Genomic DNA, 25,583 nt, shown 5'->3' with positions numbered 1-25,583 from the left:
TTCCCCTAACATACATAAGCAGAGATAAATAGCCCATAAAAGGGGTTTGCATTTAAATTAGCTATATTTTTTTACAATATTGCAGTACCTACTTTACTTTTAATCATGTTATGGTGGCATGTCTAGAATTATTTTAATTATGTTTCTTTAAACTAATTTTCTAGTCATATAAAACAGATTAAGCCATGCAGTAATGAATATAATATTAATTACTTTGATGTAAGCCTTAAAGTTATTAAATAATATCCCATTAAAATATTGATACAAAATCTTAAATACACTGTTTAGATTTTTCCATTTTATGTTAGGAAGATATGCATCCTATGTAAGGTTTTAAAAACTACATGTGCATTTAGGATTTACTTAAATCATGATACTACTTGTCTTAACTGAGATCTTTGTGTTAGTTTTAGAAAATGATTAATGTACTGTTAATTTAAACTCTGATTTATCATGTGTAAAAATACATGTAAAACTGTCCAAGATCATTCATATACTTATGCATCTATTTAATCCTTCAGACTTATGCTCATATTGAAAGCTAGAAACTCAAGTAGCTTCTTTAATTAGAATTCAAACATGAAATCTGTTGCATGCCAGTTTAACCAGAGTGTTGATACTGGGCAAAATGCAATGTGTTGAGGGAAAGAAAATACGTCCTGTTTTATGGCCAGAGCAGGGATTTGCCATGCACCCTTGTTTTCTGCTGCTGTTTCAGAAGCACCCACAGACACTGTGCTTGTGCTGGCCTCCAGGCTCACTGAATGAATCCATACAAAGTGAACTATTGTCTTAGAAACTCTACAGGCCTACCTGAAACATGAAATCCAGAATACCGTGTCTTCAAATTAAATAAGAAACACAAGAAATTTGCTGTGTCCAAAGTCTATACGACCTTGGTTTAAAATTTGTTTTTAATGAATTTTTGTAAGGAAGTGGGTTCTGCCACAGAAGGTTGCTGAAAAGTCAGTAGTTTGTTTCCTGCTTTCTCTGCACTTCAGATTGCTACTGGCAGATGGAAATCTCTGTGCAGCCTGATTTTCTAGTGAACCACTGAAAGACCATCCCATCAGGCAGACGGAGGATCTGTGAAAGACAATCAATCAATCAACTTACTGCTGTCTAAGTCAAAACCCAATTTGATCAGGAGCGCTATTTTTTAATTATATTCTTTCAGTGCTTATATCCTCCCAGTACTGTCCTGAACTTCCACAAACAGGAAAAGAATCTGACACTTCGCTGATGGGATCTGTTGCTATGGTTTTGCAAATCCTTCCATCCCTTTACTGTGCCAGTTGCAGTCATTACAAAGCAGAACCACTGAGGTTATCTATGCCCTGATTTTCAAAAAGTACCTAAATTGCAATCCTTGATAATTTTTATATGTCTAAATAAGTCTTAGAAGTCAATGCTAATAATAAATTAAGCACTTTTGAAAGTCAAACCACTTTTGTACAAAGTAGAACTGGAATCCTTTTTTTATAATCATACTGGTAGTGTATAATAAATGGACGGAAAGAAAGACTTACTATGTTAAAGGAATACTAAGATTGCAAGTCAAACTCTCAAAAATTAGAAATTACTGTTAAAACTCCTCACGCAACATGTGAAATAGTAGCAGAAATTAAAAACTTAATAATTCTATGAAACCAGATAGTGCAGTGTTAAATACCAAGCACGGTTGGTTGATTTTCCACTTGGATGCTGGATTACTTCTATTATCTTATCTCAGTAGTATTAAGCTAAGTTTCAGTTTAGGTTTTCTGAAAAATTTAGATGAAGTAAACTCTTTTAAATAACTACTGCCATAGTTACAAACATTAAACATTGACTTGATTTTCAGCTTCTTTTTAATGGTGTAAAAAGAGTGGCTAAACACTGGCACAGGTTGCCCAGAGACCTTGTGGAATCTCCATTTCAAAACTTGACTGGACAAGGCCCTGAGCATCTGAGGAAGCAAAAGAAATCTAGAAATTCCAGGAGGAAAAATTAAAAGCATCTTTATTTTGCCCAATAATCTCAGTTTAGTATTCTCCAGCAGTATTTGGAAAGCAATTTTCTAATTCCTCATCTTTGGAGAAGTTCCCATAATTTGCAAGAAAATGTAGTTAGAGGCTATGTGAAATTTTAAGATGAGGGTCTCTGAATCTCTCCAGTCTAGGAGTCCTCCTATATATGAGATAATTAAAGCATCTTTGGACCAAGGGCCTGCAATGTTGATGCTGACACCCCCTTTACTGCCACAACAGTCTGTATATAGGGTTACCTTCTTTTTTTCTCCCTCTCTCAGGGTCAATGAATATTTAATCATTTGTTTAAAGCACAACAGTTTTAAAAGAAGACCCTGACATGGTTTTCAGGGTTGAGCATCCAAGAAGCAGAAGCCTCTGTGGAACCTGGGTTCTTATCTCTGACACAGATCGAGCTGTGTGATTTGATAAAGAATATCTTCTATTCTCAGCAGACTACTTTCTATTAAATATCTCCATGGATTTTTGTTTGTTTGTTTGTTTTGGTTTCGTTGGGATTTTTTTCGGGGGGGAGGGGCGGTGAGATGGATTACCTTCTTGTTGATGTGCCTGATTTCTGGCAAATGGGCACCAAGTGACCACCTGGCAATCCAGATGCTGACTCAGTCCAGGACTTAGTGTTGTCCTACTGGCCCATTTGCTCTAGCTCTTGACACAGTCACTGACTTGACCCCTCCTACCAAGTACTCCTGGAGTTATATAGGGTCTTCTGACAATCGTGTGTTTAACGTGTAACCAGGCAACAAATTGCTGAGATTAAAGGCTGGTTCTCCTCCCAGGCATTCTTTTGCAGTGGCTGTGGTCCTGTACTTTGAATGTTAATTATTTCAGATTATTTGAGGAGTGAAGGAAAGCATAAAGTTCAGCAATAAACATTCCCTCCTACCACTGCTTTTGTCTGTTTTCCGGCTTTCCTAATAATGGTGAAATTAAAGCTTATTTAGAACCAGAAACATCAAGTATGCAGGGAGCCAAAAGCATCCAGCCCCAACTCAAACATTATAATTCCACCAGAATAAAGCTAGAATAGAAATGAATCCATCCTTTCAGATGGATTTTGTAATCCAAAAATGTCCCAATGCACATGTAACTGACTGTACCTATTTCTATTTTAAAACTCACTGACAAGCCAGTTCTACAAACAAGAACATAACAGAATTACAGATGCATACTCAAACTTCTTCAACTGCTTTTTCTAATTTGAGCATACATCATCATGTTGTAAAACTGTGGTAGAGGAGTTGTGTAACATCTTTTCCCACATTCACACTCCTTTTACTTTCATTTCCAATATGTTGCACAATGGCATAACTAGACCTTCAGTAGTTTATTTACATAAACTATTTTACTTCCACATTTGCTGATGAGATTTCTTTTTTTTTTTCCCCATTGGTAAAAGAATACCTAGCATGCCAGAAGTACGAAAAAGGGCATACTTAGGGGACCTAAAGGAGGCATGAACAATGTCAATGATATTCCAGTAAGTAGCAACGCTACATCTTGTATTGATGTTCCTCTAAGGGCAAGCAGGTGATACCTGTACTCCCAAGCTGCTTAGCTGAACATCAGTCCTGGGAGAAATAATAGGAAAACTGAAAAGATATTCAATTAATAAATTATTAAGACATAGGAATATAATTAACGCTAGTCAACATAGTTCTGTGCAAAATAAGCCTTGTCAAACAAATCTACTTCTGCTCTTTGATGAGATTTTAAGTTAGGTTGCCAAAGGTAACCATGTAGGTATAATACACTCCAACTTTTGTGTGCCTTTTGACTTAGTATCATTCAATATTCTAATTAAAAATATAGCACTACACAATATCAATAAAGTATGTTTTAACTGGATTAAGAATTGGCTAACGAACATGCATAAGAAAGTAATCACCAAAGGCTCAGCACCAAAAAGAAGGGCTCTTCATTCTTGTACTACTCAATATTTCCATCAGTGATTTGGGTCTAATGAAAAATTAAACCAACTAAAAAGAATAAATATTTTTTAGAGTAGTGATCCCATTGAAATGAAATGTGTTCTTATTCAGCCAAATACACATCTGTATATGCTGAAGGAAGAAATACAGAATGCAGCAATGGAGAAAACTGAATGGAGAAAACATTGGAAGCAATGATTCTGTAAAGAATTTGGGGTTGTAACAAACCTTCAACTCAGCAGGAGTGTCCAGGTGATATTATAGCAAGAAAGAGAAAACAACATAAAGGAAGTAGAGAATAGGAGCCTGGCTTTACTCTGCTTTTACTTATGGCTCAAGAGAGATCATTAATGGAATCCTAAAAATATTTCTACCGTAAACATTTTTAAAACACTATTAAAAAATTTGAGAGGATGCAGAAAAGAACTATGGAAGTAATTGAAGACCAAGAAAAGGGTGTTTCAGTGGAAGTTTAAAGAAACTCAGATGTATTCTTGTTGTCAAATTGAAAATTGTGAAATTTCTGCGAGATGCTGAATGTGGCAGGGTCTTTCAGCTAGCACAGAAAGTGTGGCAAGAGCCAATGGCCACAGGATAATGTTGGGCAAGATCATTTCAGAAATTATGTGAATAAACAGTGAAATACTAAAAAGGAAATGGTCTAACTGCTGTTTTCTTCAAGTTAAGGGTTGATGACTTTCTGGAAGAAATGCAAGAGAGCCAAATCCAAAATACGCTTTTATCACACACATTCTTGGACTCACAGCTGAGTACTAGAATAAAAAATAAATGGAATACAAAGCCTGTGATTTTAGAGGAATTTGAATGAGCAGTCTAATAACTCTTTTTGTGTTTAAATTTTATGGATTTTTGGATCTGAGAACTGACTATTATAATAGCAACCTTTTCTTTGATGAAAATTCACTCTGTATTTAATAAATATTTTAATCTCTGCTATAAAATAATACACTTAAATATGGTCACAGTATACTGGACAGACTCAGTAGACTTCATTACAGTTTGCCATTTATATGAGATGCCAATTTGTTCCAGTGTTTTCAATAGCTTCTGAAGTAAAATTTCTCACTCTGATGGGATCACATCGTTCATCATTAGTCCTGAACAAAACACATCTTTGAAACTGTTTGAGTTACAGGGCTTCATGTTCTTTTCAACCACTGTACCAGAAAATAAGCATCTAATTATGAACTTTTTAATTATTAAAACGTTCTGTAAGTTCCAAAAAAGTCTATTTCCATTTTAAGATAAGAAACACAGTCGCAGCATAGATTACTTTAGCTCTATTTCTGAGGACTTTCAAATAGATTTTAAGGGTTAGGAAAAAAGCATTTTTAGTGATGAAATAATCCTTTTTAACTTCTATTACAAATGAACATCAGTTGTTTGCTTGTCCTGCGCTTTCCATGAAACTTTGAGAAAAGCGTATTTGTGAAATTATTTCATAATAAAATGAAATTTCAATTTAATTTAGCAATTATACACTTCTGTTCTATCTTAAAAACTATCACCAAATAATGTAGCTATTCACTTTAATGTTTAGTTTGTAAAAGAGTGTGTGATTATGTCAATTAATTACTTAAGTTAACCACAGTAATTAATTTTTGAATGTGAATATTTTTCTTATTGGAACTTTGATCTGACTAGATGAGACCTTCTCCATTAATATGCATGAAGAAAGAACACAAAGCAAAAGACATCCAGTCTGGCAACTCACAGCTGTGTTTAGTACATGCCTTACAGTAGCTTTCAAGTTAAGAAAAAATTCTCATGTGACTCTAATGCACTATTTTTCATCTTATTTAACCTTTGACATCATATTCATCAGGAACTTGTGAATGTTCTTTCAAGGGTGAAGGGACTGAAGAAGAAATATTTTAAAGTTCTTTGACAAAGACCATGTCTTCAACAATGACTGCTGCTTCTGTATTTTGGTATCTCAATGTCTAAAAATAGCTGGTAATTGTTAAGTGTGGGGTAGGATGGGAGCAATTGGAAATTCTCCATCACACTGCCAAACATTATGAAAAGCAAGACGAATGTGGGAGCAAAAAAATGCAGAACAGACTTTGCAGAAACCGGTGCTGGGTAAGAAAACTTTCTCTGCACAGAATAAGCAGCAGAACAGCGTTTCTGTCAGGGAGAAAAAGGCAGCAGAGCTCTCGGGGCTGTTGCTGTCAGAGGCTAGATCTTACAGCTAGCCATTTCCTGTCAATTCCCCATGCAGACGCAGAAATTTTGATAGCATTTTCTCATTGTGGTATTCTCTAGCACTCACTGAACACTGATGGAGCTCAGTCCTTTCAGGTATTCCTCTGTGCTAACCTCCTTGTGCAATCAGAAATGAGTTGGGGGAAGCCAACTACCTGCACTGAGCAGCTACAGAGACGTTATCAAAGCAAGCACTTCCATTTGTGCTGCTATACCTGAGACACTCTTGGCTTCTTAATTGAACTCCTGCAGTTAAGATACACACAGCTCTGATGGCTCCTTATCCATCACCAGCTTGACTTCTGAAGAAAGGATCCCTAAGGTCTTAAGGCCAGCTTGTCATGTTTTAAAATAACAATGAGTCTCGATGACTTTGTGGTCTTCACTGGCAGGAAAGACTCAAGTTTTAAACATTGCTCTATAAAAACAGCCTATAAAGTTAAGCAAAGCAAACTACGGGAAGTATTTTTACAAAAACTATCCCTTTGATTTAAGTTCAAGTTTAAGCTGAAAATCTAAACTGAATAAAACCAACCACTACAGTTAATAGGCCACACAAGCATAAGAATCGACCACAATCAAATTATGAAACCCTAGCTAATATCCTTGACTCCATACAGTGACCCTGTCCATGCTCTCACTGATTCATGACATCTCTGAATACAATAAATCTTTAATGTTCCAGTTACTCTTTGTTGTTAGTGTTATTACAGGACAGTGAATGTGACTCTTGCATCTGAAGAATGGAAAGAAACTTTTCTGTATGGCTAGCTATGCTTAAAGAGCTAGGTCCTGATACCTTTAGTTAACTACTTGTCTCTATCTCCAGAAGTTATTCAAATTAGGTCAGCTAATAAGATGCTATTAAATGGAGAAGAGGGTATCACAACTGTATTCAAGGAAAATCAGTTTTGAGTATGGAAAGCACAATAATCTGGGGTTTAGTTAAAAATCTTCTGCTAATGAACTTCCACCAGTACAGTTTGTTCAGTCCTTGTAGAAGAAAAAAAACCAGCAGCATTTAAAGTTTTTCTGTACTTGTCAACTGCAACAACTAGCACAGATCTGTACAAATTACAGTTATAGTGCATGGGAAATCCATAACTAGCATGATGCATTTTATTCAGAGATTCAAGATTTTCTGACAAATATCATGCATCAGAAAGCAATCTACTCCAAAATATGGGATTCATATAACACAGGCTGATACAGCGATTAGGAATAATGAAAATGTTTGAAGACATGAAGGTTTTTATTTTAATCTCAGCATTTTTAACTATTTAGGTCAGATGAAAGTGCTTAGAACAGACAAAAGATGACTGTAGTATGAATATCCATATAGTCTATTTTGTTATCCATAGGTAAAGTTTGGAATATAGATCTAATATTGGAGAGAAACAGTAGGTAGTGTACTACCTTTATGCGTAGATGAGAAAGTCAAGTGGGTGAAAATCAAAATGAATGAACCAAAAGAAGAAGAATACTCATGTGATGGCTACTTTAGTAAAGCCCTGAACAGTTTCAAAAAATTCTGGTTTGTTCTTTGATTTCTAATTGTTTCATGTATGTAATTTTCTCACTTATATCTCACTTTAAAGGTTAAGAGAACTCAGAGAGGTCAGCCTTAAAAAGTTTGAAGAGGGAGCATGAAGTAACAAGTTTCTCATTGTTTCCTACATATTTTTTTCTGGTTTCCCAGGTGAGCAGACACTGTATAATTTGAGATGCAATGATGGCAGTAATATCCCTCCTGTTCAGTTACAGACAACAAAACAGTCCTGGAAGCTAGATCTAAAAGGTATATTTTCCTGGTGTGTAAGGATATGGACACCAAATATGTTGCAGGAAAAAGTACTGATGGTAAAATTATAAAAGAGAAAAATAGTAGTTTGGCGTTTGAGTATACTGATATTTCTGAGGGAGGGGTACGTCTTTGCTTCTTCATTCCATTGGACAAGTAGCATTTGCACACAGATAATAACATCTATAATATGCTTTCCAATAACTTTGTCATGTTTTGGTATCACAAGATAAAGAAGGAAAAGACCTGAATATAGTAAGCCTATCTCTGGTTAGCTATTCTTCTTCAAAAATAAAGTTCAAAAGGTTTAGTAATTTTGGCTAAAACCAATGGTTTTATTTCTAATATGAAAGATTCGTGACTCTACGCCAAGGGGACTACATCAACTTCCTCAAAAAAGTGAAACCCATTGGTTGAAAAGAACAATCAGTTTGTTTAAAGTGGTAACAAATTCACCACCAGATGACAGCACTGCTTATTCCTAACCTTTTTTTGTGTGTTTCAGCCCTCCCTCACTTTGAAAACAAACTATACTGAGGTATGCACCCCCCAGCCCATGCACTGCAAAAACAGAGGAAACAAAGACAGTGGCATAAGGTGGTTTGGTAAGGTAGTCACATCAGGGAGGCTTATCTGTTCGACAAGTTATTTTAAGTCTGTGAAGGGTTATAGCTTCTGTAAAGACACAGATAAAACCAGATTCAGCCTAAGAAATGTGCTATCTATTGCTTTCCTCAGCCTCAGAATGATAAAGAGGGCAAGGGGGGAAGCTTTCAAAGTAGGCATCTTAGGTTCAGCTTCACAACGCGATTTTTGTGAAATCAAGGCAGCAACATCATTCTGAGCCAGCTTAGGATCTGGCCACAAAGCGTGCTTTCATACAAGCAGAGCAGATTGGGTTAGCTGACAGCAGTAGGTGATGTTTCCATCAGAAACAGGAATGGCACATCAAGGATAGCTGTATGAGAAAAAAGTGACAAAAAACATTTCACATCAGTTGTTAAGAGCAGTTTTTTAAAGCCACCATGTCCATTTTGTGTTCAAATATGTTTCAATGGCTGTAAGCAGCAGTAAGTCTGACCATGTTCTTGCTTTGGGATGCTGTTGGCATGCTGTTTGTGGGGTCAGCAAATGTTACTTTCAGTAAAACGCACATAACAAACCAGTATATTCTTTTGGCAATACATTTCCACTTCTGCTTTGAGTGTAAGAATAGTGGATTTACAGTGCAGTAACTATGTAGTCTTTGAAATATCAATAATTTCATCAGATTTATGTTTCTCACTATTCTTACACGTAAGAGTTAAACAAAGAGCATAGCTGTTAGTGAAAAAAACACCTAATATTACCAAAAATTATAATGAATATTAATTTTCACTTAAAATTGTGTAATTTATTTTGAGGAGTCTTTTCTGAATTATAGTTTTGCATGTCTGAGTCTGAAAAGATATTTTTCAGCCTAACACTGGCAAACATCTGCTAAAGAGGACAAGGGAAGCTGAGAATTCATTCAGAGAACACTTATAGAGTGCAAGGCTCCAAACACTTATGTTTTGCTGTACTTCACAGTTAACTGGAAATCACACAAAAATAGCTTTGGTACTTTCAGTACTGAACTGAACAAGCAGTCTTGCCTTTTCATGTGTGCTCAAACTAACCTTATTTCTCAACATGTCCCATTCAGCAGTAACAAAATTAGGGGGAAAAAAAGAAAAAAAAGAAAAAAAAGACATTAATACCATTTTTAATGTACAACAGGTCAAAATTCAGTTCCTTTTATAATTACTTAAATTCTGAAATCAGCCTTTGAATCCTTTAGAACAGGAACTGCTGTAAAACAACCATAAATAGAACCAAAAGGCAGCCTGGCAAAAACAAGTGCATGTCCTTCAGTGATAGAGTTGTGCTTTCCAGCATTCCCATTTCAATTCAGGTACAATAAACATTGTGCACTTAGTAGACACTACAGAAAAGGAGCTGGAGGAGTGATATTAGGGTAAGCTCAAGCTACTCAACAGTTTTCAGCCAATATCCACTAAATAAAAACATGTTAATTTACAAATGACGATTGATTCTAGTGGGATTAATGAAGAGAAACTCCCATTTATCTTAAATGAGAGTTCTGTGTGAATATGGAATTAAAGATTACTACTGGTAAGTCATTATTAAGAGCATTAATCATAAACTGTATTGTACAGAACAAGTCTTTCAAAAGCAATGGTCCTAATGTGGAAAGGAATGTACAAGTCAAAAATAAGCAAGGTTAGAATTGCCTAGGAAAATGATTGTCATAGCTATGTATCTGTGTGAAATTTGTCTGCCTTCAAAATTATTTTTTTAGTTGAAAGTAAGAATATTCAGTAACAATAACAGTATTTTAAAGTCTTCGGTATGTTGCCACAGAACTTTCAGCAGGAAAACATGTCACAGTGTTTGTACTGTAACAAAGTGGTGGACTGTGAATGTTTACACTAAGATTTTATGAGTTTATTAGTATTAACAAATTTATTTAATTATCAAGTGATTTAATTAGCATTTATCAGCATAATCAGTAGGTCATGTTACAGAAAGAAGGCAAATGGTAGTCTCTTTGGTCTGCCTTAAGAAGATGAGAGATGAAACTGTAATTCTGTCACACATGCAAAATAAAGCAAAAACTGATTTGCCTGATTTTCATCATACAGTTAAATTCAGTAATATTCGTTTGCCAGTATAGTTACCTACCAGCAGTGGCTGGATATCTATCAGTTTGATCATCTCTACACAACAGCATCCCCCAGAGCCCAGGTACCCGAACACAGCAGGTCAAACAAGAAAAGACTAGTACAAATCTGGCCATGAATTATGTATGTAGCTGTTTGTGTATATCCAATTGGTTAGAGGGAGAGAAAGGAGAAGTGGTTCATAAGGGTATTTCCTTAACTCTGGCTGGAATTTCAGTTACAGAAGAAGAAATGATACAGCACTTTTAAGGAAGAAAACCCTATCTGTGTCTCAAATGCCATATTAACTGAAGAATAGATGCTGAAAGAAATCAATAACATAATAGTATGGCCATGTTAGCAGTTTCCTACGATAATTTTTTCAGTCTGTCATCACTCTTGCCATTCGAATGGCCACAAAGCCTAAACACAGAGGCAGAATTCTGTTACAGAATTCTGTCTTTTAGTATTATAATCTACAGTGAGCTAACTATCTTCAACATCAAAAAATTATCCCAGTTCACAGTCCCAATTTATTCAGCACTCTTTCAAAGTTGTTTAACGACAGAGATTACTGAGATTTTCTTGTGCTCATGACCTTTTCCTTTGCTGTATGCAGAGGATATATGTAAGACAGATATATTTTGGTAACATCCTTTTTTTGGTCAGTCAAGTCCAGATTTTATCCTTATACTGGTGGCTTTCAGGACCATCCCACTGACTTAATGGATGAATAAATGCTTGCCAGAGAGGGAAAGGCTTTCTTACAGAAAACTGACGGAAAGGACAACATAGGTAAAAGTGGCATCAGACTGCAGCTGTGCTGGTCTCTGAGCTGGTCTCTGAGCTGTTCATTTGCCTTGACCCTCCTTCTTTGACCATGGCTGCACAAGTGCACAGCTCACTGTTACAATCAGGATGGTCTCTATAATGGGCAATAATATTCTTCCCTAAAGATTATGAAATCCCACTATTTGAAGTGCAGAATTCCTGTTGCCCCTCCCCACAGCTGAATCTCTAACAGAAGAATTTAGGTTGTCACATTAATCCATGAGTCTCCAGCCTAGCTAAATTCAACCTTCAGTTTCAGTTCCTAAAGCAAGATTTACATGTCAACTACTGAAGTTTCATTTTCATTTCCAAAGGTACACTTTACACTATTGTAGATTTCCTCTCTTTGAAAACATTTATAATGCAGCTGAGTTGAAATTCGCATTTGACAAGGTAAGTAAAAAATGTCCTTTTCAATTATATTACCAACCCCCTTTACTCCTGCAAGCTTGAATAAGGAACTAAGCATAGCAGTACCAATGGACAATATCCAAGTCACCTGAGATCTGCAGATGGCATTATCCTCTTATTTGTTAGAAAGTTTTGAGGTAATGTTCAGAGTAGTTGGGAGAGCAGGAAATACCTACTCAAGATGAATAGGTGGAAGACGGGAACTGGCTTTAATATGATTATGAAAGAGGAAAACACTATGATCAAGAAAAATTAGAGAAGTTAGATTAAATGGCTAGATTAGGCTGGTAATGTAAGTAGGAAAAAATAGAGCTCAATAAAAAGCTGTCAGAAGACTAAGCACTGCAAAGAACATTAAGTTCAGTTTCTACTTAGAGAGTATTTTGGGTATCCCTCTATTCCTAGCCAGAATACGGGAGAGCAAAACCAGAGAACTTCACCAACAAAATAGGTAGAATAAAACTATGAAAGAAAAGAAAGACGAGTCTGTCATTATAATGAAAGCTAAACAACCTTAAAAGAAGAAAAGGAAAACCAAGATAAGGCAATTAGATTAGCCGAGTAGACAAAACAATAACAACCAGACAACGCTGGAATGTAATAATAAGCAAAAAATTTAGACTATATTCCAGTTTTCGAGAGAATAGTTTACTTAGGCACCAAATCTAAAACTGGCCCTGACAGTAAGCAGCACAAAGTAGTTCTGCCATAATAAACATAAACAAGAAAATGTCCTGGGTGGTTATGTAGAAGAAATGCTTAACTATTAAACAAAACAATGGAATAGAATGTGTTCAATATGAAAACAAGCTTGGATGCAGAAAATCCTGATTAGCTCACTTTCTGTATTTGCGCAGAACAAAGGATCCTGATTGTCACACCTGAAGCTGAAGAGGACTACATCAGCCAGGAAGTCCTTTGCCCATGTGGGCTGGGAATCATACAAAAGACTACCAGCAAAACAAGAAACGGTGATATTCCCAGCAAGGGTTTTGATCATCTAACGGATCCAAAGTAGATCTGGTTGTTTTGTTGCTAATGTTTTCTTCAAGTCAGTAAATTCTGAACCACACAGTGAATAGGTAGGCAAATAACTTAAAACTTTAACTGTTTTACTGAAGCAAAACCCAGTCCATCCTCCCTCATGGACAAGAAGGCAATACCAGCAGTAGAGTTTCAAGGATGTATACAGAAAATTATTTGAAAGAGATTCTATGACAAAATGTGCAGGGGGTGCATCCACTGTGCAAAAACTGCCATGGATAGGAGGCGAAAGGTGTGCCATGGAAGAGCAGCCATGAGCAACAGCTAATTTTGATTACTAACCATACTTCAAATACTGAGAAGTGAAGGACCTAGGATTTTTTTTTTTTTTTTGAGGATTCAGCAAAAGCCACAGAAAACTCCATAGTAAACATTTCTTCTCTCAGTCCCAGTATACAGATCTCAATTTCAGTGTATAGGATGTCTAAAAGTCCTAGGATTTAGGAGATATTTTAGGATGAGAGATGAACATAGATATTAGTTTCCTAAACCTACCTTTAAAGCTCACCATCTGGGAGGTCTGATGCAAGACACTTCTCAAGAATCACTTGATTCCTTGCAATTTTCTGTTCCTCTGCATAGTTTTTGATTCCACAGTTACACAGTTTTTATTTAACCTACTAATTTCCGATTCCCAAATTTCCCTTTCACTAAGTAGGAGCTTACTTTGTCTCTGCTTACTTCCATCTCATGAAGGGGGGGCAAGGTGAAAGTGGGAGGATTGTTTGGTTTTGTTTAATCTCTGCTTATTGGTACAAGAATGTCTTTATCCTTGCTAATGCCTTTCTAGGCCCCGATCCTGCAACTCCCTACAGTTTTCTCACTTTATCTTACGAAGGGCTTTCACTGATTTCAGGGAAATATTTACATGGGCAATTGCTTGTAGGACTGAAGCTTTAAACAGTGTTTGTCAAGGGCATTCTGCAGTGAAAGAAGTCCTTAAGAAGTGAACCATAGTTTGGTTTTGCAACCAAGACATAATATTTTATGCTTATTTACATTACTGAGAATTGATAATAAAATTTTCACTAGCCTAAGGATATGTATGTCTTGGAAGAAACAAGATGACAAGCTGGCATTTCTTGGCTTAACATTCTTTAATCACCAGACCATGTTGTGGCTCCACTACACAGGGTTCTTCCCGAATGCAGCAAAACAGTCATGACATTCATAGGAAAATCACTCTTTCCACACCACTTGCCAGTAATTTAAATTACAGTGGATTGACACTCAGGAGTTCTGTGTATTCAATCCCTGCCGTTGTTACATTTTTCCTATATGGCCTTGAGCAAAGCATTTAATCTACTTTTCTTGTTAAATGTGAATAACAATATTTATTTATCAATATTATTATATCTTTTTCACTCTGGAAAAACTTTGGGGGAAGGATTATTTCAGTCCCATTAGGACAATGGCACTACCTTTTCATTGAGAACTTTTGTTGAAACAACTCTTCTTCTCCAACTACTACTACTACTATTAGTAATCATCATCATCATCAACCCTTACTTATTCCCAGTAAAAAACAGACTACACAATTTTACTTTTCAAGATAAGCCATACAGCTTTGAAGCTAAATATAAAAATTCGGTCTTTTCTCTTGTATGATAACCAATTAATCCCTGTTAGTAGACTAGTAGTTTATGTTCAAGCCTGAACATACAAGTATTTTCTTACCAGTCTAAGATTTATTGTCCCAGAGTTCCCATAACAGCTTATTAGAAAATGAATTGTTGCATCCCAAGAATATTCACTGCAGTCTAGGTTGCTTTGTTTTTTTCTAAACTAGTGAAATATGTTTGCTTTAATATGTTTGCAATGAGAACACACATGCAGGCTATTTTTTTATCTATAAGGGCTTGACAAGAATATAAAAAAGTCTGGCTATACCTTCTCATTTTGTCCTTTTATTGATAGAACTTGATGTTTCTACCCTTAACTAGAAATGTCTTGACTGCTCATGTTTATGCAAAACAGATTTTTTGGAAGAGAAGAGAAAGAAGAGGTACTGTAACATCAGAAGGAAACACCAAAGACTAGTGGCAACATCTTAAGACTTTTATCAAAGTAGTGAGGGAATGCATTAAAGCAACGATATATATAGCTTACAAATGATGGGACTACCAAATTCAACAGTATGTCTGATGAACATAGAGGACATGTTTTTGCATGCATTCTTTGTTTTAAAAGAAAGACTCACAGAGCAGGCTTGCTTTCAAAACTGTGAGAGAAATATTAAAAAACAAAATTCAGACTCAGGCCTGTAGGTTGTGTCAGTCAATGCAACTGCACTGGAGTCAAAGGCAGCCAAGCCCACTTATGGCTGACGACAAGTTACATTTTTATATTTTTTAAAGTCAGTGTCTTCAACACCAAAAAAATATATATATATTTCAGGCTTTTTGTTCCTTTACGCTTTTGTACCTATATGAAAGTTGAAGAACAGAGTACTGGGATCTGGCCTAATGAATAAGAAGCGTAGATAGTTCTAGTAGCTCAGAAAAAAGTCTGTTATGAAGTGGTGGACAATGTCCACAAAATATCTTTCTGAAAAAGTATTTCAAGAACCTCTAAGTTGACTCCACTTATTAGAAAAATGTTATTTGTTGTTTCCTATTTAACCCTAAAACTTACATTTAAAGAGCTTTGTTTACACAAGTAGCAGAACAACTACCATGCAAAAAACTCCACAGCTGAATGAATTATGCACAGTTTCACCTCGACCCTGACCCCAACCCCTGTGTGGAGCACAGCTGCCTGTTCTGTCCAAATTTATGGCTTTTGCAGCCTGCCATAGGAAAAACTACAGACTATGAATCTACCCAAGGAAGACATGGCTCCTCTCCCAGTCCCAGCTAACCCCAGACCCAGAAAATGAGACTTGTGATCCCAGGAAGTCCACCAACTGTTCCCAATATTTCACTAATGCTCACTACCATTAACATGCAAAAGGCTTCATATGCTGGAAGATAATAACTATTCACGAGTTTTACAAATAAATAATTGGGAGTTCATATAAAGCTAGTTCAGCCAGAGCTGGGATTAAAATTTAGGCCTGTGTATATATATTTTAAAATGCATGTGTATATATATATTTTAAAAACCTAGTCTCAGTCACAATATCACACAGAATTCAGAAGTAACCCTGCCCTTTATAGCAGCAAGGCGATATACAGAGAGGGATAGGAACAATTAATGTCCATAAAAAGAGATCTGGTCATTTAGTTCCTGCAAAGAGTACATGTAAAAAATGTTCTGGGTCTAGATCATGCAAATTATTCCTGCTGGATCATTATTACATTTTCTGGAACCACTAAACCAAGGGCAAGGAAGGGAGAACAAATGTTCAGCAACACTATGCTCACTCTGCATGTCTGCTTCACCCCTCAGTGATGCACTGCATGTGGCTCTGTATAGGGTGATGTACAGGTGCTAAGCTTTCTATCTATTTGCAGCTCTTACAAAATATTCTGTTGATCTGAAGGCTGTGAGTTCAAAGGCAGCTGCTAATTCAGGCAAAAGTGAAAAACAATGGATAAAAATTAGCATTGGAACATGTAAATACTGGACAGAATCACAAACCTCAAGAGTTTTATTGCAAAGCACAGAATTTAGGGAAAAATCTGATGATTCATCTTTACTGTGTCATTTTTGTTTGCTTTTGAATACAGGCACTCTCTGTTTCATTATAGGATGTGAGAGAAGGTATGGTGTATTTGAGGCTGACAACAATGCCTGAATGGCCAGAGAGCAGAAGACTTTCAGGTCAGGAGGCCAAAATTCAGAAAGTAGTTATTATTCTTGAAAGCATAACTCTGAAGCTCATGTGAAAACCAAGACATCTGCCTATATGCCTCAGGTCCCCAGACTGATTAATGCTTACTACACTGAGATTTATGGATCTTTCTTTCCAATAGCTCTTCCATGAGCCAAATACATGATGATTTTTGCACATCCTAACTCTCTCATCGTAAGCTCTCCACCCATATATACTAAAAAATGTCACCAGGCCAAAGCTGTCTATTAAACTTTATTGTTATTTATTTATTGCATTATAGCAGCACAAAGAAGTGGTAGTAGAGCACAAGCAAGAAATGAAATGGGGTTCCAGCCCATCATCACCACTTATATCTACCTCCCTTCATGTTGGCAGCCCATCACCTGCAACCTGCTTGATCTATGCAGCTGCACTTCATGGACACTCAATAGCCATGCCATTCGTAAGAGCCTACAGTATACCAGAAACCCCTCACACTATATATTTCACAAGCTCAGAACAAAATTCCAAGCTCTGCCCCACATTACAAGTTGCTCAGGAGGCACAATCAGCCAATAGTTATAACCACCAGCATTACAATGTGGCAGATTTCTCTCTTTTTGAACATGGCTGGAAATTTTTGATCTCCTGGAGCTCAACTCTGATTTTGAAATAAAATTTGAAATCCTTGGTTCTGTAATACCAGTAAAAATCCAATATACATAAACACCACTTTGTTAAAACTGAGTCAAAAGGACTGAGAAATTTGACAAACACCCATTTCTGTCTATCTATTGGAGTGCTTGATTAGGATCTCACAGATTTATGAAAGAAGTAATAATAAATAGAGATCTGAACTAACAAGAAAGAAAGCAGGAATGAGAGACTGGGAATACACATTCAGTGCCTGTTAATTGCCTTGCTATATGGTCTCCTGTACTTGTGGGAAGCCATGTTTTAGAAAAGTTCTTGAAGATATCCAGCAGAGATACTCTGTTCTGCAGGCTTACTCTTACACCTACAACGGCTAATGAAATAATGTCAACTTTTTATGAATATTTAGAACCTTTTGATAATGAAAAGGAAGGCATCATAATAGCCAACATTATGTAGGCTGGCACCAACTGTTCAACGTTTCTAACAGAAAAAAATAATTATGTGTGTGAGTCATTTTTTTCATGAAAGTGAAAGAGCTGTGGGAAGAAGGCAGGCAGATACTGCAAACGCTTGCCGCCTCAGGATCCACCTAGAACACCAGTTATTCAATTACCGGGGCTTACCTCTACAATCCACACAACCTTATGCAACATTTGCACAATAGGACTACATGACTAAAGGACTAGTTAATATATGCAGCCAATTTTTCAAAACTACAGCACATTTGTAGACCTGCATCTCTAAATGTAGGAATTCTGAAACAGTAGCACTCAGTAAGACCAAGAACAACAACAAAAAAAAAAAAAGTTTTTCAATTATGGACTAGTTTAGATCCAGAATGTTATGTAAAGTTTTACATTCCCACAAGTATATCTACAGGGATAGGGTTTCTAAAAGTATCTAGGAGGTACGGTAAACATACAAAGGCACAGTGACTCCTAATTCAGTGTGACTCCTATCTCAAAACTATCCATGCACCTGAGTTGCTATATTATTATATTACTTAATCTTATTGACTTCAACATGTATTTTTTATATCCTGAAATGAAAGTGAGGCCTATTATGATTACTGATATTCCTAAATTAGTTTTCTCCTCAAACTGAGATGAAAGTCTGCCTTGTTTGTGTGCTTCAAATTATGAGCGTGGTTGCCTGCTCACTCTCACTTTTCCACCATTGTGAATATCTGTTTTAATCCTGTCTCATTAATTAAATATATATATAAACATCTTTAATCAGAGTTTGGTTTGGTCATTTAACCTTGAGTTTCTATGTTTTTTGGACAAATCAAGCTTAGTTTAGCAGCTTAAGCTAATATAACAATGAGAAAAAGTAGTCCAACTTATACACTTGCCTCAAACTGTGTCAATTTTCAGGTATTCAGGAAAAGGAAGAGAAATTACATGATCGTGAGAACAGCCGTATAGACAATCGAAATAATGATGGGATTCACTAAGCTGAAAGTTAGTGACTGGCAACTTCCAGATGAAAGTTAGTGACAGTGAAATAGAAAGATCTGAATAGGAGCTCTCTGAAAATGTTTTACTTCAGTGTTCCATAATATTCAGTTATGAATAACCCTCACTTGCACAAAGTCTGCACATCTGTAGTGATAGGAATCCCACAGGCATACAAAATTATGTTCAAAAATCTTAAATAACAACGTTAATACAATATTTTTAATTTCCTTGACAGATTTCCTTGCACCTGTGTGATGAAAAGGAGCAAAAAAACAATGGTACTCCCAGCCTTCCAGTAGCTGCTGAATATGTATGTCTCTGAAGCTATTTTATTTAATTTCATGTAATAAAGTTGTTGACATTTTCCAAATATGAAATCTTGATTGTCCTCATTGTCACACACTCTTGACACAGCTCCTTAATATACATACATAATATAATTTCTCCTCAGCTAAAATTTAAAATAAAATCTAATTGAAATTGTATAAATTCAGAAGTAGCAATGTGGAAAAAATTAGTAAGTCAATAAAACTAACATGAAATATCTTTAAAATTAAAGTCCCATAAAAAAACTGAGAGAAAAATGTTTGTGCATAAAAATAGTCAACTTTAAACAATATTCAAACAGAAAATCAATTGTTTCAATTATTTTCTAGTATAAATAATTATGGTAATTCCAAAAATTGAATTTACAAGAATTAAGTTTTATCATTATGTATAAAGTTACATTATTAAGTGTAACAGGAAATCTACAGTTTGGATCTAACCCTGTTAGATTCTTTTTAACTTCTTTATCATTTAAATATGATTTGAAGGAGAGGAAGATCCTCCTTCAAGTTACTGTGTTAAAGTTCATCTTTAACCCTTTCAGCGTTTTGCAGAATTAATAGGAGTCAGGATCATCAAAGTAAAAGATAAATATTATTAATTAAGTTTAATTAAAAAGCAGGAGTATTTTAACTTGCTATTATGTTAGTAGCTATGACGATAAACTAAAATTCCTGTTGCTGTTCATAATTGGTTGGACATCTTTTTTCAAGGACTTCATTATAAAGCACAATCAAATATCCGTAGGCACTAAGGTAACATATACATTCCCTGTGGGAGCCACGGGCACTTCCAAAATGATTTATCCTCAAGGAAGACAGCCAGTATTTAGGTTCTGCCTTTTCTCAGGGATTCTTCTAAGAAAGAATAACTTATTTTCCACTTGCTGAACAGCTCATGGGTACTCTGAGCAGCAGCTCCACCACCATCCACTCTGAGAGAGAGCAGAAAACACCAGGGGGGCATTTGGCACACATGCGGCAAAGCCATTCCCAGCTGCCTGTGGCTCCCTAAATAAATAGACCGAAACAGCTCCTCTTGCTGTGCACCAACCTCACAGCTACCACCACCCACCTCAAGACATCCCTCTTTGAGTGGGTTCTCAAGCACCCAGATAGCAGCAGCAGGAATTATGTTACCCTAAAGAGCCTGCTACATTTATGAAACCAGAACTTGAAAATTTCCCATGCTGCAGTGGTAAGGCTTTGTTTTATCATCATTAAATACATTAATGCCAATAAGCTACAGATGCAGCCAGTTATATGGTTTTGGAGTTCTCTCCCATGAGTAAGGTAAACAACAATCCTTATCTTTGTATGCTGATCACATTGGCTGAGATCATGACTTGCTATAACTCATTTCATTAAATCCTGAGATACAGTAACTAAGTATCTGGATCTCTTTAATTAAAGTTTATATGGCACCATAATTTATACAACAAAAATTTGAGCTGTCTTTACCAAAGTTCTGCAAGAAAGATAGCCTAACGTTAGCAATTAAAACTGAACAGAGGCCACCCTTAGTCTGAGTTGACAGTGGATTCTAAGAAAAAGTAGTCTGAGTCATGCCATTATTGCTCAAAGTCATTACATTTCACTGCCCTATTTTTAGACCTTTTTTTAAAATAGATGTCAAGCCCAGAGACTGAAGATTGAGGAAAGTTAAGATTAAAAAGAACATTCATGTTTTTCATTAGAAAACTCATTTCAGAACGAGGAGGGGAAATTTACTTGATTCACAGGTTAAATTTTTTTTAAGTAAACATCTGGAATACTGATGTTTCTAAATTTTATCAACATCTTTCTTTTATTTAATTCTACAAATAATCCCTAATTCTCATCTTTTGAGACTGCCACATCTCAGCCATGTTTTAGTTGGGTGGTGAATTGCCTGATTTTGAAACTATTTTGACTTTTTTTTCTGCTTTCCCTCTTTTTTTTCCCAGTGCGGGACACATCTGATATTGAAGATTGTCAGTATAATCCACTCACGCCTTGTGTTTACATTCACATAACATCTATGATGCAGCGAAAGAAATTGCACTTCTGAAAAAAAACCAAAACTAGATAATTTCATGCTTATCAGGCATATTTATTACATTTAGCCAATAGAAATTTAGAAAAGACAAACTGCAAAGTGATCTGAAAGTGATGTGGAAAACTGATTTCCACATTTCCAAACCATAACCCGTATGCTGCAGATTGTGAATTTCCACTTACAGCACTGTCACCACCAATTACTACAATAATCAGTAAAAATAAAGTTTCCCTTGTTTATTTGGCCATTTTCAAATCAGTACAAGTGTGAGCAGCTGCAATGAAGTCCATTGCTGAACTGTTTTGCAATGGAACTGTGTATGGCTCACTGCATCCATTAGATGGGCTCTGAAACTGGCTGCAAAACGGGATGAACTTTTTTTGAGGGTCTGATTATCTTGCAAAACTTTCAGCACTTCCTTTTTCAGAGTAGGCTGTAAAGTGTGAGAAATCTCCTCTCATCCTTCCTTCTCCGTTTCCCCACCCCACCCTCAGGCTTTCAGCTGTTGCTTAAGGCTCTCACCTAACAAGGAAGTTCAGAAGAGCATGACAAAATTACTAATATACACTAGATTAAAATAGATCCAAGATATATGGTGAAGAACTTTGTCTTGGGACAGCAAGGGTGTATTCTCAAGCAATGACCGAGGGACCGGGTCGCTTTGGCCAATTCCTGCCACCTCTCTGCTGCCCTTTTGCCTGCCTTTCCCAGATACATGATAAATTCTTCAAGGCAAGCCCTATTTCTTGCCATGGATTTTTGCCTGTCAGAATTCATCTTGCCCAAGTTTATACACTTCAAAGTTTGACATGTCTACCTGAGAAATCTCCTGGATGTGATTTTTTTGACTAGCCATAGACTAACTAGCTGAGAACTTCACAAAGGTCTCCAGAGTTCTCTCCTCTACTCCATTTGTTATGAAGAAAAGCTGGCATTAGTAATTCAGGCTAAGACATATAACTTCTGGACACAGACATGAGAGCTGATGAAATATCTCTAATGCAGCTTGTGTGTCCATTTAGATACGTAATGCAAGTCTAAGTAAATTTTTATCTGAATTTGGTTGGATTTGTTTTAGTTGAACAGATTTACTCTTCATTTCAAAGTCCCAATTCATCAAACACCCAAATAGGGAAAAATTATTTTCAGCCGCAATATTTCACTTCATCCCCTAAAGCCTTTGCAGCACATCTAGCCATCAGGGAGATGAAAAGGAGGATTCCATTTATGTAAACTGGGCAGCCTCTGAAGTAGAGAGGCTGTGAAACATCAGGTGAAACTGACGAAAACAAGTATCTCCTACAACATGTGTAGCCTGAGACTTGAGAAGCAACTTCTCCTTAGCCTACACTTTATTTTTTCCTGAAAGAAACATCAAACAACAGGTTTTGAACACACCTATATAGTCTCTGCTGAGATGAAAAGTTAATAGATCTCAATGGGTACAGCTGCTTGTTCAGCAAGGTTATTTTGTTCTTGGTTATGCCTGGTTTTGCAAGCCCTCCTTTACTGAACCATGGTATAATTATTGCTTTTAGGAAGACTTTGTTCAGTTCCCAGCCTTGTGCTGACAACAGCCTGCAGCCCCGTGCTGCTTCCCCTGCTTGCACGACTCAGCAGAATCTGTCTCACTAGAACAAGGCCAGTTACACGCAGATGTGACCACAACATTACCCAGCCCGGATTATCTATCTTCTAGATGGGCAATGTACTAGTACAGTCTCAAGAAGCCTCCAAAAATAACAGAATGACTGCAAAACAAATCCTGATCCTCTTGCTCACCACTTACTGCTTTAAGGTGGCTTTGCAGCACTCCAGTAAGACAACACTTGTATGCCTATGTGCAAAAGGATCCGCACAGAGATGTTCCCTTTCTTGTTTGGGGTAGGGAAAACAACTGCTAGAGAAAATTTACAGTCTTATGCACTGGCAGTACAACTCTATAAACGTGAAGCAACTTAAGAGTGATAGATTAAAACACAACATGCCTGGGCAAATCACAGCCCAAAGATAACCTTGCCTTTTACTGACCTGGTTTAGAAACTTATAATTTACACCTTCATTTTCCTAAATACATTTGCATTTACAATTATGTACACCCTCACATCTGCATTCATCCAACATAACCAGTTACCCTAAGAAGTGGACTACCTAAGTGTCTAGGAAGCATTATTCCCCAAGACTGGTGGTCACATTTGTCTTCTCCCACTCAGCAAAAATGTTGGGCATTATTGAGGTTGGGGAGCACTTAGTAGGTCTTCAATTCTAACCTTGTTACCATTTTTTCCTTTTTTTGCTGTTTCTTCTGTACAAATGCATGGTGGTTCCAGAATACAAGTTTTGGATGAAATTAGGGAGTTTTGTCCTGATTATGTCCAAAACAACTGGGTCGATTGCTTTATGTTAGATCTTGCTTCTGCACAATGACAACTGGCTTAGCCCAGATGTCAAACTTTCAGAATGACCTAGAAAAGATGAGCTAACTACAAGCAGCTTTATAATACAATCTGGGATAAATAAGTATGGATTTTTTTCATTAACCTTGATTTAAAATTAGGTATCTAAACTAGTACTCGTTCCTGTCAGTTGCCACGATAGTACTAGAATACCTTTGTGTATTGCTCTCCAAAAGTCAATTGCTCCCCTCAGCATTGCAGGAAGCGTATTGACTTTGATGTGAAATTATACATTCAGGATATTCTTGTGAGAACCATGAAAGTGACTCAAGAATGCCAGTCCCCACTGATGTTATTGTAGACCATGCTTTTAAATCACTTTCGGGCTTTGAAAATTCAACCACATTTTGGACATTCAGATTTGAGAGATTTTTCCATGACTGTGGAGGCAAAAAGACCAAGTATGATTAAATTCTTTAGATACCTAATAGTAATTATAGGTTTGGGGGACAGAGAGGCGTTATTGGTTTTTTCCTTAGATCAGTTGGTTTTATTTTCCTTTCCCCTGGGGACAAATTCTCTATATTTAGAATCAAGTTTTTTTCTGGTGGAGAGTTTAATTGTGAATGAATATAGATGCCTATACACGGACTTAACATTTGTACATACATGATTGCTAAAGCCCTCATAGTTCTTTAAATAATTTCATAATTAAATATAAAATGGATGAGTGGAAGGGGTAAGCTGCATAATAGAAAAATGGGGTGTGATGTAAATATCATTTGAATACAGTCTTGCTCTGAATTTGTCAGCAAAACTTCCACTGAACTCAAAAGATGCTTTGTGTAAAACAGCAGTAAAAAGCATGTACTGTTTTATGTAGTACAACAAATTTCATTTTATATAACAGGGAAATGAAATCTTCTTACCTCCTCAGAAAGTAGTTTATTAAGTTAATGGTCTAACTTAAACCCAGTTAGCTATGGTACAATGCTATGGCTATATAAGTACAATAGTTTAATTGTAATGCAGTCCAAATCCAGATGGCATTGAAAATATCTTTTTAACCAACCAGTTCCTGCCACAAAAATACACTGCAACTTCAATGGCAGTTAAAACACGAGCATTAAAATCAATTATTAATGACTACACGATTAAGCCTTGTTGTGCAGTTGCTGCTCTCACACACCCCTGCTGGGAAGCGGGGTCCTGCCCTCCAAGCAGAGATGGGTGGTCGGGTTCTCTCCAGGGCTTCCACTACCACTGCAAGGCCCTGCACCCTCTCCTGTTGTCCCTGAGCCCAGGTTAGACCCTGCCACCTAGCTGTCCCCACTACCAAGAAGCAGAACAATCCCTGGAGGCAGGTACTTGCCTGACCCTGTACTTACCCTCGCTCCTTACTCATACTGCTGGTGGCAGACATGACCGGCTGGCTGGAGGTCAGTAATGCTGAGTGAAGCAAGCAGCCGGGGGTTTCACAGATCCTGCTTTCCTTCCCATGAAGGGTGGGGACAAGGTTCTCTCGTCTTAAGGAACTACTAGAAATTTGGTTCTATATTTGACTTTCGATGGCTGCTAAAGACAATTGCTCAGGGCAAAGTTTGTGTAACACCACTTTCCTCTCACAAATGAAAAGTTTTTTGGTAGTGAGGTGGAAATTTTAGCTATTACTTTAACAGCTTTAAAATTCTCTGAAATATATGAGAAAACCTGCTCCAAAAGCTATAGCATAATATGATTCTGTGTACTGAGACAAAATTAATACGAGCTGAGATGATACTTTCATCACAGCAGGGACACTCGAGAAAAGAAGTCCTGAATATGGATCAAGGTTTAGGGTATTTAAAAGGGCAACTTAGGTGTATGCAGTGTTGAAGACATGTTTATCTTAGACTGAGATTAAAAAGTTCTGTAATCAGGATAGGCTTTTGTAATGCAATGATTTTCTCCAAATTACGAATAACTTGAAA

General features: G+C 36.6%; 1 protein-coding gene across 3 annotated transcripts in view; it reads right to left on the bottom strand.

Annotated features, from left to right (window-relative positions):
• TFEC (transcription factor EC) overlaps positions 1-25,058 on the bottom strand; it is a 76,918-nt gene extending 51,860 nt beyond the window's left edge. For all 3 annotated transcript variants that reach the window (XR_003990683.1, XM_030480445.1, XM_030480446.1), the window contains exon 1: positions 25,002-25,058. The gene's annotated coding sequence lies outside the window, so the exon portion shown is untranslated. The remainder of the gene's footprint in view (positions 1-25,001) is intronic.
• Between the last annotated feature and the right edge of the window lie 525 nt (positions 25,059-25,583).

Source organism: Strigops habroptila, chromosome 3 (genome assembly GCF_004027225.2).
Source record: "Strigops habroptila isolate Jane chromosome 3, bStrHab1.2.pri, whole genome shotgun sequence".
NCBI lineage: Eukaryota > Metazoa > Chordata > Aves > Psittaciformes > Psittacidae > Strigops > Strigops habroptila.
This window is presented reverse-complemented; position numbering and strand designations above follow the sequence as displayed.